This window comes from Taudactylus pleione, unplaced genomic scaffold, assembly GCF_031769625.1.
Source record: "Taudactylus pleione unplaced genomic scaffold, aTauple2 ptg000018l, whole genome shotgun sequence".
In the NCBI taxonomy this organism is placed as follows: domain Eukaryota; kingdom Metazoa; phylum Chordata; class Amphibia; order Anura; family Myobatrachidae; genus Taudactylus; species Taudactylus pleione.
Genome location: NW_028284420.1, coordinates 3,703,334 through 3,717,170, shown reverse-complemented (window position 1 = coordinate 3,717,170; position 13,837 = coordinate 3,703,334). Strand labels below are relative to the sequence as shown.

The following is a 13,837-nucleotide window of genomic DNA, read 5'->3' as shown; positions in this document are numbered from 1 at the left end:
CAGAGATGCCGCTATCTTCAGAAGAGAGGACGCCAGATGAGAGAGAGACTGCTGCCTACGTTGATAGAAAGTTACATTAGTGTAGAGTAGACAATCCCTCACGTGCAAGGAGTTCGGTGGCTCCTGATATTTTAAAAACATTGCAGAGGCCAGATTCTCGGCAAGAGATACAAGTATCATAAATGAGTCTTGTTATTCACAATATAATAGCATAGGGAGATCTATGGTATGTACAGTTTCCTAAAAACAAACAGGTGAAAATTAAATATATCTATAGGTATCACAAAACGGTCTAAAAAAAACCCAGCCCCGTTGGTAATCACAATTCAGGGTTACCTGTCACACTGAATACTAAGGAGACATGGTCTATTCATAGAGCAGTGAAAAGTCCTGTTTAGCTGAAAACGGGACTTTTCACTGCTTTCGTCAATTCATAGAGGGGGTTACTGTGGAGAAGGGTATTTCTTCTCCGACGGAACCCCCGCTTTGTGTATGAATCGCATCACCATACTTTCACATGGCGAGTGCAATTCATAAAGGAACAGAAAGCCTCTCCTGCGTACAGATTCGCCATCTGAGGATAGTGTAATCTGTACTGCAAACCGAACAGAGCAGGGAAGTTGCATTCTTCCCTGCTGTCTGCCCAGCACCGGCTCCGCCCCCTTTTGCCCAGCGTCCTTTGCAGCAGGTCCGACCAGACCTGCAGCTCTAGGACGCCGGCGCATGTGCAGTGAAAATACAGACATATCGCGATCCCTATAAGTCTGTATTCTCATTGCGTCCAGGATCGCGGAGGAGCCGGATAGCGCATGAAGACGTCGGACAGGTAAGTCTACATGAATGGCTACTAAACTTCACATTGATGTGATGCGATATATAGTGATATTTTTCAGTAGTCACTTCATATTCTACATGAAGAGACTTCACGGTGTGGTCAGTATAGGACTTAAGCCAGATCTAGTCCATATTACCATCTAGCATATGTGACTGTACAGTGAACCAGGTAGTTAGTACATAAAGTACCCAAGAGTATTACGCATGTGCAGGACGGGTCCTGCGATACCGCATGGAGTTCCCCCAAGCCTCTGCCTGAATGACAGGCTAAAGTGTTTGGGGAGCAGTGCTGATTAAGAAAAAGAGTAAACTGGATTTCCATATACCTACAGATCCTCACCCTTACTATTAGGGTTGCACATTCTTAGGGTCCCACTAATTATTGACCGCATTTGCAATGCGATCTGGGGGCGAATTGGCACCCATGAACTCATTGCAGTATGCGATAATACCGCCCAGATGTAATAAAAAGCACATGCAGGGACAGTGGCTATGAAAGTAGCCCGTCCCTGCGATGGGTCTCTTTACTCCTGTGTCGGGACTCCAGCGCATGTGCTGGTTTACAGACCATACATGCGCCGCGGTCATTGCCGGGGGAGGGTGCCTATAGAATCCTCTCCCGGTAGTTCTTGCGACATGTAACCCACAGGCTACAGCGGACATGGTGGTACCTGCAGGGGTAATTTGGTAAATATGGCAACATCGCATCCCCTATAGAAACCTATAGGGGTTGCGGCTGCAGGTGGGAATGGCGGAATTGCAGCAGGTATTGGAGGTATCTGCTGCGGTCCCTCTGTCATACATTTGGGGGATACTAAATATTTGCCGTTACCCCACGAAAACGAGTGTTTAAGCCACAAATGTTTATTAACAAATGAGCGCCTTAATGCCCAACACTAATGTAAATGAAGCAGCCCTCAGCCCCCTCACCCGCTGGGGAAATGCAAAGTTGTTATGCTCAGATCGATTATTAGTGTTCACTCTAGGTGCAGGGTGCTAATCAGTGAGGATGGCAAATTTTCAGATGTAATGAATCGCTACAGCTCCTGTAGTTATAGCGATACATCACATCTAAAATTTTGACCTTAATATGACATAAAGTAGTCCCAATGCTTGAGATAAAAAAAGAACAAGAATAGACACTCAGTAATTGGAGGAAATTCGTTTGTTTGGGCCCATGGCTATTTCTTTAGGCTCCCGAGGGAGCACTTCAAGTGTTGCTCCGTTCGGGTGTGAATACCCGCAGGAGCACACATTTGTGCTCGCTGTGTCCTGAGTTGGCGAGAAGAAATGTGTGATAAGTCAGCTCTTTGGGCGCCCAAAGCACTAGTTTAGACAGGTTTAGCCATTCATATATTTGCAAATGTATGTAACTAATACCTCTGAATTTATATTATTATGTAGGGTTCAAGTATTTTTGTTGATATTGCTACAGTGTGCTGGAGGGAAAATCCCTCTTTTTCCCTCTGTAGTTCAGTGTAAACCTCGCCCTTTACAAGCACCTGTGCAATGTCATTAAGCTGATGTGAGCGACCACCGTACTTTTTGTTTTCAAAATTAAAATATTCCCTCCTCACTGATCAGCACCCTGCACCTAGAGTGAACATTAGATATCCTGATATATCGATGACCGATAAGTTATAAGTGATAAAATAAAAAAATAATATTATAGCTGTGTGTTTAAAAAAAAATAAAAGCAAATAAAATTGTGTTGGCCTCAACCCCTCCTAAATGTTTATTGTTGATATTTTTATTGACGTTTGCTCCATCAATTTGTGCGTTACTGAGCACTGACATCAATTCAGAATTTTATCATGTACATACTGACGCTTTGTTTTGTTTTCGCATTATATCCAACTATTTTGTTGCTTTCAATAAACAAATATTTGAAAAACAAATTGTATTGGATGTTGTTGACTTAATTCAATTATAAACCCCCCCACACAAATGGAGCGTTTTATAGAAAAATATTAGCCAGTTAACATTCTCTTTACTACTGAATCATACCACAACTGGCTGCTTTCCCGTAGTGTCACTGCCCCTTTCTCTCCTTCCTTAGCAACCATTATTTAACACAGAAGTCAGATATACTCTGTACTTCTCAAATCACATTTAAAAATCCAGTGAATACAGCAAATTTTCTGCAATCTTATTTTGAATACTATGAGCCTGATTCAGAGCCGCTCGTAAGCGGCCGCTCGTTCGTTCTGAGCGATGTTCGCACATCTGCGCATGCATACGGATTGTAATACGCATGCACGAACCAGTCAGTGCAGCCGAAAATCGTTTGTTCGCTATATAGCGAATGCCTGCTATTTTGAGTGACAGAAGGAGGCGTATGTGGGTGGTAACAGGGGAAGGTGCTTGAAAACGGGGGTGTGGAATTCGATCGCAGGCGTGCTTAAAGGTCAAAACGGGCGTTTTAAGGGAGTGCATAATTAATACAGCAGCGTCATTGACCACGTCACTTGTTTTTTTTTTACCCCGAACTGATCGCAAAATAGCGGTTGAAAAAACCAGCCACAAGAATAGCGAGCAGTTCATACGCTGTTTGATGTGCTCGATTAATCTAATAAATAGCGGACATGACGTAGGATGCGAGCGGCCAGGGGGCGTATTTTTCAAAATTACAACCGCAAGTTTTGCTCGCTCGTTCAGACTTAGAGGCGTGAACAGACCGCAATTAGCAAACGGTTCATTTGAATAGCCACCCCTTATTTTAGAACGAACGACCGCAAATAGCGAGCGGCTCTGAATCAGGCCCTATGCACTGTATTATCTATTGTATAGGCCTACGATTCAAGAAAAATGGCTTACAGCTTTCCATTACTAAATGCTCACACTGCCTTTGGGCACATCTATAAATGGAACTTTTCTAATATTCGCTTATAAATATAGCTTCAGCATCACTTCATCTCCAAACATGTTTTGGCTCAGTTGTGAACATCATCACAATCTGCAATCGGCCCCAGCCTGCTGCTGAGCAGGAACATCTCTCTGACTTGTCGGTAGGGTTGTTGTGGTTATTATTTATCTTTTATTTAGAAGATAAATTTGACCCAACTGGAGTGAGTCAATATGACTTGTGAAGGTTTAATCAAATTATAATGATTAACATCCCCTCTTTCATATCTGGTACTCATCCTTATGTACCTCTGACTGGGCTGTCTTTAGTTTGCCCCTACTTATCTCAGATCTACTGTTATACAGCACTAACAATATCTATCTTACATCGCATCATTACAAAAATAATCAAGCTTTCCATAGAGTATGAATAGGTTTAAAAACACAACAAATTAATTAAATGGAGTTTAATATGACATAAAGTAGTCACAATGTTTGAGATAAAAAAAAGAACAAGAATAGACACTCAGTAATTGGGGGCGATTCATTTGTTTGGGCCCATGGCTATTTCTTTGGGCGCCCGAGGGAGCACTTCAAATGTTGCTTCGTTTGGGTGTGAATTGCCGCAGGAGCACACATTTGTGCTCGCCGTGTTCCGAGTTGGCGAGCAGAAATGTGTGATAAGTCAGCTTGTTGGGTGCCCAAAGCAGTAGTTTAGACAGGTTTAGCCATTTTGTGCAACTAAACCCGGTGATTCTTGGTACGCACACGCGGCACTAGTGCCCTATGGTGGGGAACAATTGAATTGTTCGATGGCCACCCATTACGTTTGCGCGCCAGCAAAACAAATGAATCACCCCCAGAGACTGTAAATTTTTTTAAGAATTATTTTGGTATAAAACAGAATATTAACTTACATTTCAGTTACAGCCGGTGTCTGGGAGAAGCATGGAAAGAGGTTGGACAACCATCTATTGATGTATTTTTCAAAAACCAGCAACTTCTTTTAGAATAAAAGGGGTTTTAAACTAGCTTTCCCCAGTAACCTCTCCTTCCTCTTTGGCTCTCACAGGAGAGTTCCCATAAGTTTTAAATTACCTGAAATAGGACTATAGGTGGGATGCATGACACATCGCATTTAGCATGCGATGCAACCCACCACTCATCGTATGCATGCCGGCATGCATAAAAAAAAAAAAAAAAAGTCATAAACGACAGCTCTCCAGGTAAGAGCTATCCTTTGCCATAGGACTTCCGAGGTGCATTATCAAGAAGTCCTTCTACACATGAGTCGAGTGACACACGCGCCATGGCGAGTGCTGGGAGGGAAACGATTGGATCCCTCTCACAGCACTTTGCGAATAGTAGCCCATAGGCTTCTATTGGGCAACACATCTAAAGATGGCGTTGCGCACCACATCCAATCCCCAGAATGCATTGCATTCCGGAGTTTAGTGCATATGTAGTAAGTGGTCAAACCTCCTAAAACTTCATTTTCGGAGGTTATATGCCAGATACATATATTTATTTTGGCTTCCCTAAAAAGACCACAAACTATATCAGTCATTGATCAATGTGGCCGAATCGGACAATATTTGGCCATCCATCTCTTGCGTCAAGCAATTGTATCATACTTGCCTACAGGGTGGCATGGCAGGGAATGTGGTGGTGCACAGGTGGGTGCTGCGAGGGAAGGGGGGATGACAGCACGATTTGGTCATTGTGATCCCGCCTCCCACTATACAATGCCGAGACTACGCATGCGCACAATTACAGATCCCCCCTAGCCAGACTGCCGCTGCGAATTATCTGATATGCCTAATATCTAGTCTGATAGTGTAATATTGCAGTATGTTTCCATATTTAAGGGACAAAACATACAACTATTCCTTTTCCTTACTATGCAATCATAATCTATGAAATCTTAAGTAATTACTATGTGTGTGACTCAGGACGTTATGTTGATGACATTTTCACGGTCAACATTTCAAATGTTGACAAATACTATAAAGCCAATTTGAGAGAACCATTGTTCATAAGAATATAAACAAATTCACTAGGAATCATCAATCTTGGTTGGCTTGTGTCTTCGTAATGCTAATGGGTCCTAGTGAATTCAACCAATATTCATAACAATGAAGTCTAAGGTACTGAGACTCAGTAGGTCCACAATGCTAAGAAATATATGTAAAAACCAGTTAGGTATATGACAGGGATTACATTTATTTTACACAATTAGGGACTGATTCAAAAGGCATGCACTTTTGCACCTCAAACATACACATAATACATAATTGTGGTCTAATAAGCATTTTGAGTAGCACATATCTTAAGCTACGAGGATCTCAGAATACTGTGTACAATTTTGGCTGCAGCAAGATACATTTTAATCATAGCTTGATGTGAACATGGTAAAACTGTGCCAGTCATTATACTTGCCTCCAACAGCCAGGATACAAGTGTGTCCTCAAACACTATTGCTGGAGATGGCGAGAAACTTTTTTACTTGAATATCCATCTTAGTCACACTAATAAACAAATTGGATGAGTCAAAGTCGCTTTAGGAGACTGCACTAGTTAATTTATTATGCAACACTTGTACATCTGTGTGCAAATGAGCCTGAATCTGTATACAAAGTGATACGATACAGTGGCTGTAAAAAAATGTTCACTGCCCAGTTCCTTTGTGCTTCATGTGCGACTTTCTACATAGTTACAACTAATTACTGTGCAGGTAAAGTCGCAGCTCAGCATCTCTGGTACAGATTGAGTGGTGCTTTGCTGCCTCTAAGACGCAAATTTAAAGAATGAGTCACTGTTCAGCGCGGCTTACTTGTGCCAGCATCTCGCGCCACATGGCATATTGAGGCTTTGGCCATGTTCCTTACCAGAAGTTCCTCACAGAGGGAAGCTTGCCAAAATTCAAAAAAAAAAAAAAAAAGGTGCCAAGAGACCAAAAGGGAGATGTAGATTGCGGGAAGAGAGAACAGGCTAATGGTGGGTTCACAAACTTCACACTAGACGATATTTGATATCAATTTGATGAATGACCCCCATGGTTGTTGATGCAGCTGGTGAACGACATATCGTGTGGCCAAACGACCACACGATAAGTTATTCATCCCATAGTGGGTCGGCCGGGCCAGGTACAAACATTGTGTAACCGGCTTAAGACTTAAGGCTCCTGTTGGACTGTTAAGGATTGGAAATCATAGAAAAGGACTGAAGAGTACTTTTTACTTCATTCTTTGTGGCATATTTATCAGAAAATATTTACAGGTGTTTTCAGTGGGTACCCGCAATTAATAAGCATCCCTATGATGTCTGTAAGGAGGACTGCACCATATATTGGAGATGACCATGAATGCGCAGTACGGTGACCAGGTCCCAATCCCCGGAAGTAAAGTGATCGCATTACAATAGCAAACACTTTACTTCTAACACATCGCAAGCACGTGCTTCTATCTGAGCCTTTGTCCCTGTATGTGTTTTTCTAATAAATGCTGGTGATCCTTCATTTCTTACTGCTGGGATAAGCGGGTCTAAAACCAAATGATTCATAAATATGCCCCTTTATCCTCTGCAGGTCTTGTGGCTGTGTATGCCAGCCGAAAGCGAAACTCTGAAACAGGGCTGCTGCCATTCTGCAGAGAGGGCGAGAGAAGTTCTGTCTGGAACAGATACTCCAGGGATTGATTAGAGAGACTGGTACTTGTATTGTTTCCCCACCATCTAGGTGAGTTGGGAGGAGCCTCAGGACCTGATTCAGACCTAAGTGACGGCATGGCAGGCAATCACACGGCAAGGCATAAACACGCCCACTATGTCTTGGCGTGCGATCACTTTGTGTATGCAGACACCCACCAGCCTGTCTTAAGATGCCCACTTACGCACGTCATCTCCAGGAAGTGTATGCAACCATCGGTACATCGGGTACCATCGGAAGTGAACGCAGCGCTTGAGGTTGACTATACCCTACCTCAAGCACAGAAGGCACTTCAGTGTGAAATACAACCAGGTGACGTGTACTATGACGCTGCCTCTAAATTATGCACGCCTCTGAAACAGGTATGAGACGCTCAGACACGCCTGCGTTCGCACCTCCACTCCCCCGTTTTTTAATGCCCAGCCCCTGTCACCACCCACAAGCGGCTTCTCCTGTCACTCACTCTGCTGGGCTGTCTATGCGCAGCGAGCGAACACTTCCCGATCTCTCGCACTGGTTCACGCATGCGCACTGCGATGCATACACATGCTCAGAATGCGAACATCGACCAGCTACGAGTGAACGCTTCTTAGCGCCTGGGTCTTAATCAGGCCCTCAATGCTAGCAGGGGTTAGTACTTCAGTGTGGAGGGGAAGGTGTTCTATTTACTTATTTAATTAATTTCAAAAAGTAGCACACTTTCTTAACGATATGTTATGATGTTCACCATAATGAATCTCTACATCTTCACACCTGATTTGGGGTGAAGATTGTTGTATGATGTGACTCTAAATTCAAATTGAATTACTACACATGCACAGTAAAACAAAGCACATTTTTGCAACCAGACGTGTTCCTAAAAAAAAAAAAAAAAAAAAAAAATCACTAACGGGCCTATTCTTTTTCCTCCTCTGGTGAAATTAAGCTGCTCTCTCCTGCCTACACAGCATCTCTTCAGTCCTCTTTTACTGCAACATCCACAACATTAACCGGTAAGTAGTCATTATGTCGTCATTCAGAATATCGACATATGAATGTTAACAATGTGAATGTCGACAGGTTTAGGGTTAGGTTTAGGGCTAACTGTATAAAACGCTATATCAGCATTACATAACATGTCGATGTTTCACTCACCCCCCCTATCCACCATGTCCAATAGATATGAATATAAATGTAATACTTTTTTATGCTGGCTAGCATAAGAAAAACATGTAGCAGGATTGTGAAATGAGAGACATCTCTGCATTTCTGGTGCCACAAGCCCAACACAGGTCTGAGGGGGGAATTTATCATAGACTGGAGAGAGAGAGAATCGTAAGAGATTAGGGGCCTATTCATTAAACGTAAAAATTCAATGGAGATAATTAGCTTTAGAACTCTCATGGAGTTCTAGCTAATTATAGGTGGAATTCATCATTCCACCTCTCCATAAGTATCTATTCCGAAAAGCTGTCATTTTTGCGATGACAGCTTTTCGGGAAATAGATACTTTTCCCTCTCTACACTACCTTATCGCGTCTGGAAACAGTGCTGCGCATGCGCTGTTACATCTGTAAAACCAGCGCATGCGCAGCACTGCCTACAGATGCGGTAAGTTTCTTACTCCCCCCGACCCCCCCCCACCCCCCTCCCCCCTCCGCTCACCTTCCCCCCCCCGACTTACCTGTCCGCGCAGCAGCCTCCGGCTCCGTCCTGCTGGTCTGTCATGTGGTTTCCCTGCAGACCACATGACAGATTAGAAAAAAAAATTTTTTTTTTCTTTTTCTAAACTTTCTGCTGGGGAGCACACATGACAGACCAGCCTCCGGAGCCTGAGGACGGAGCAGAGCGCCGGAGGGACTCGTCGGGGGACCTGCACACGCTGATACAGGTTAGTGGATTCTGCTATTCGCCACCTCACAGTGGCGAATAGTAACTGCATCAAATTCCGAAAATTGATAATTTTCGGAATTTGATGAATACCATAATTTCCACATCCCCATACTAATGTATGGGGAGTGTAGAAATTAACGCAGGGGGACTTAGCAAGGAGATATCTGTGATATCTCCTGTGTTAAGTCTGTTCATGAATACCAAAATAACGTTATTTAAGGAAAATGTCCTTAAAAACGTTATTTTAGTGTTGATGAATAGGCCCCAAAGCACTAACCAATTAGCTTCTAACTTACTGTACATTTTACAGGCTGTTTGAAAAGTGACAGGAGTTGATTGTGAGAGAAAGTATTAACCAATTTTCTCGCTCATCAAGCTAGACCCCTTAGGGGCCACTGTATAAAGCAATTTTTGACATAAAATGATACATAAAATTATGCAGAAACTGCAGTTTCTGTATCGATCGTATGGGAATCAGTTTGAATTACCTCCGGACTTCAGCCCGGCAGTTCAAATTCCGTCGCCGGCAGCCCGATGGCTGAAAATCCCGACAGCACAGGTAAGTATACTATCCCTACCCCTCTCCACCCCCCTAACCCTCCCTTAGCTGTGCCTAACCCTAATCTCCCCTATTAGTGCCTAAACTTAACCCCCCCTCCCCCTCTAAACCTAACCCTCCCGGGGGGTTGGCTAACCCTAACCTCTCCCTAGTGGTGCCTAACCCTAACCCCCCCATCCCCTAACCTTCCCCGGGGGGTGCCTAATTCCTCCAGGGGGTCCCTAAACCTAACTTCCCTGTCCCCGGCTAAGTGTATACTCACCCCCGGCAGAGGACAATTGGTCCGGCGTCCTGTCGGGATTAACATAGGCGTCGGTATTTCGACGCCTATGTTAAAACCCTTTCCGGGATTACAGTGCCGAGATTGAGACTGGCGACTGCAAGGTCTCATAACTACATCCCATCCTCTGTACTAATGGCACAGTACAGGAGATTTCACCAAAATCTCCTGCAAAGTGCTAATTAGTACTGCAGATCACAGTCCCCATTATTATCAATGGGGATTACGATCTGTCCCCTATGTATTAAACTCCAAAAAGCAAAGCTTTTCAGAGTTTAGCCACAGTAGGTTACACCATCTTCAGATGGTGTAAACTACTGTTTGTCTAAGGAGTCTCCAAGGGAAGGAGTGAGATCTTTCAATCTCCCCTCGCAGCCCCTGTCCGACCCCGGAAGCTGGCGCTGTGCGCAGGGGCGTTTCTAGAGAGGAGGGGGCAGTGTGCAGTCTCCGACACGGGCCCCCTCCTCTCTGTCCGGCGGCCGGCAGCGCACTGAGCTGTGCGTGACCAGCGCCGGAGTTATAGACTCTGAGCATTAGAGTGCCTCCAGAGTCTATAGAGTATGCACAGGTTACCGGAAAAATGGCCGGGGCGGCCATTTTCCCTGTACTGAGCATACAACATTTTCCAGTCATTTTTAGAGCACCAGACCCCGCTCCGACATGGGACTCTGGAGAGGTAAGTATGCTATGGGTACAGGGTGTGCGTTGCGGGGCCCCCCTGGAACCATTATAGATCCACTCATGGCTGTGCGCATGCGCAGTGTCAACTTCCCCCGGGGAAGTATTTCACTTCAGTGAAAGACTACTCCAAAATGCCGGGGATTTAGCTCGCAGGGACAGCGGTTACCGCAACCACTATCCCTGCGAGTTCCTGATAGTACATGGTCGGTATATTTTTATTAAAAATGAAAATGTTCACGGCGAGTTGGATTGTTAATGATCGCTACAGTACCGCGATTATTAATACGTAGCCAATTAATGTGATATAATTTATTCTGAAATACTGATATGTTGATCAATTCCTAATTAATTTAATGGAAACTGGCTTGTAAGCATATTATTTTCCTTTATATATAGCTCACCATTTGAGACAGTGGGATAGCAGGCTTTGGATTTTGTAAGTAAGTGTGTGATATGCAGAAATTACCATAACTTGTATTTGAATCATATGAAAGTTAAAGCCCATGTAAAAATGGACAATAACCTCTGTTATTATTATTATTATTTATTTATTTTTTACCAACATGGGTTGTTTTTTACCATCTAATGGTACAGGGCAAAAAACAAATCGCACACAAAAATCCATTACATGATATACATGATTTAAAATGCGATTACATTAATCCCATACATAGAAAAGGTCATTGCCATGAAAAAAATAAAACATACAAAATAGTCTACAACCCATGTTAGTCTACAACTCCACAGCACTAATCCAAAATTATGATACAACTTCACATTCATTCCAGCTTCTTTATGCTAAACCAACGCACTTATGGCATTTCTTTTCACATTGGCCTTTGCACCTGGTAGTAACTTACAAATAGTAAGTGGCTAGTTATTATTCACATGGCAATGTGTTCAAGATGCATCCACAAAAACTGGTATTTTAGCTTTGCAAGCCCAGTTCCAGTAAAAAACAAAACAACAAAAAAAAAATATATATATATATATACACACACACAGCTCTTCTCTTAATGGGACTGATTCAGAGGTGGCCACATTATTGATGCAGCACGCAGTTGGTCGATGTTTTAAATTTGCGCAAGCGTCTGAGTCACACTGTGTATGCGTCACGAAGGTTACTGCTGGGAGTCAGAACAACTTTGGATGCAAGAAATGTGGATTTCAGGGAGCGTTCCTGGGAGGTAACAAAGAGGGGGTTAGGCAGACGGGGATTAGGGGTGTTGCAAAAGTCTAAAGAGTCAGTAGCGCTGCCGCAGGACGCCATGTTCAGATGTAGAAATTCCACTTGCGATAAGGCTGTTGCAAGCTTGGATGGTGTGACCGTCAGTGCAGCGATGAGACGGGTCAGCACCACTCAGTACCAACAGAACCATTTGCGGCATAAAGACGCAGCTGCGGCCACCTCTGGATCATGCCCAAGATCTCTTATTCCACATTTTTAAAGTTCTGTTGTGTTTTTTTCTTCTTTAGTATAGCGCAGAACAAAAACATCTAATACATTAGAACAGTGCGGTTGTAAACTACAAGGTTGTTGACAATATTGGTTTGAGACTCGCCTGTCCCTTATGCCCACTGTCTCCTCATAAATCAATGTCTTTAATGTCACAATCTTGGCCTCGGGTGTGGAAGTTCAGCCTCGTATTTTCCATGTACAAAAACTTACATACCTTTCACAGTATTTTTCATTTCTCTGGAATTATTAGCAAAGTATATTCATTGGAAAATGGAAATACAGGTTGAGTCTCCCATATCCAAAATGCTTGTGACCAAGGGTATTTTGAATATCGGAATATTCCGTATTTTGGAATATTTGCATACCATAATGAGATATCTTGGGAATGGGACCTAAATCTAAACACAGAAAGCATTTATGTGTTATATACACACCTTATACACACACAGCCTGCAGGTAATTTTATACAATATTTTTAATAATTTTGTGCATCAAAAAAAGTTTGTGTACATACATGAAATTAATTTATGTTTCATATACACCCTATACAAACAGCCTGAAGGTTATTTTATATTGTATTTTTATAATTTTGTGCTTTAAACAAAGTTTGTGTACATTGATCCATCAGAAAGCAAAGGTTTCACTTTCTCAGTCATGCTAAAATTATTCCATATTTCGGAATATTTGGATATGGGAGACTCAACCTGTAGAAGAAACCCATTTTCTGTGATGAAACTGATGTTACATTTTTGTTACTTTAATGTACTTTATAACTTTTTTTTTTTATAGCCGTTGACTAGAATCCATTCTCTAAGCTTATACTGCACCTTATATAGCCTACAATTATACATGGCACTTCCTCTATTAAAGGACAGCATGGTCAATCCAAACACTATGTTCTGACTAGTTTGCAATAATACAGCATGGGGTCTGAATAATCTATTCAAGGTTATATAATGGTTAACTGTATACATCTATCAGAAATGGCAAATTTCAATGTAGTAAATGTCCTTTAAAGAAATATACTTGTTCAATCCCATGCAGGTCCATTGTATTATCAGTAACTTTTACTGGTTTCATTAAAAAAAATTAAAAATTGTTTGTAAAGGCATTTGTGACTTAAATGAAGGAAAATATGCAGAAAGTAGAAGTATGCTAAGAATTCATACATTTAAGACAGAAGAAACTTTAAAGGGTTAAATAATCCAATGGAGATAAATAATTGTCACTAAATTCTCATTCAGCTGAAACAGGGCACTGGCTATATAGATTAATGGAGAAAAGTGTCATTTACCTTGTCAGATGCACATGAGAAATCCTCAAGGAGAGAAGTTTAGTGGCACAGACTATTCCCGAGTGTGAGAGTCTCAGCCAAAGACTGCTCCCAGGACAGCTGCAGCTGATGTCAGATGATCACGCCTGAAATCTGAGCATCTAACAAACTCTTCAGGTAAAACTTGCCTCTCTCAGGTTTCGGACATTAATTCCCTACTTGGCCAATGATATGACATGTAAGTATGTGCTCGGAGAAGGGCTGTGTTGTATAGCTTCACATGCTGTCATGCGGATCCTGGTGATCCTATGGGCATCTATACAGACGGT

The 13,837-nt window shown here is 42.5% G+C and overlaps 1 protein-coding gene across 2 annotated transcripts in view; it reads right to left on the bottom strand.

Moving 5' to 3' along the window:
• Positions 1-13,612, bottom strand: part of SCN4A (sodium voltage-gated channel alpha subunit 4) — a 254,865-nt gene extending 241,253 nt beyond the window's left edge. For both annotated transcript variants that reach the window (XM_088442412.1, XM_088442403.1), the window contains exon 1: positions 13,530-13,612. The gene's annotated coding sequence lies outside the window, so the exon portion shown is untranslated. The remainder of the gene's footprint in view (positions 1-13,529) is intronic.
• Between the last annotated feature and the right edge of the window lie 225 nt (positions 13,613-13,837).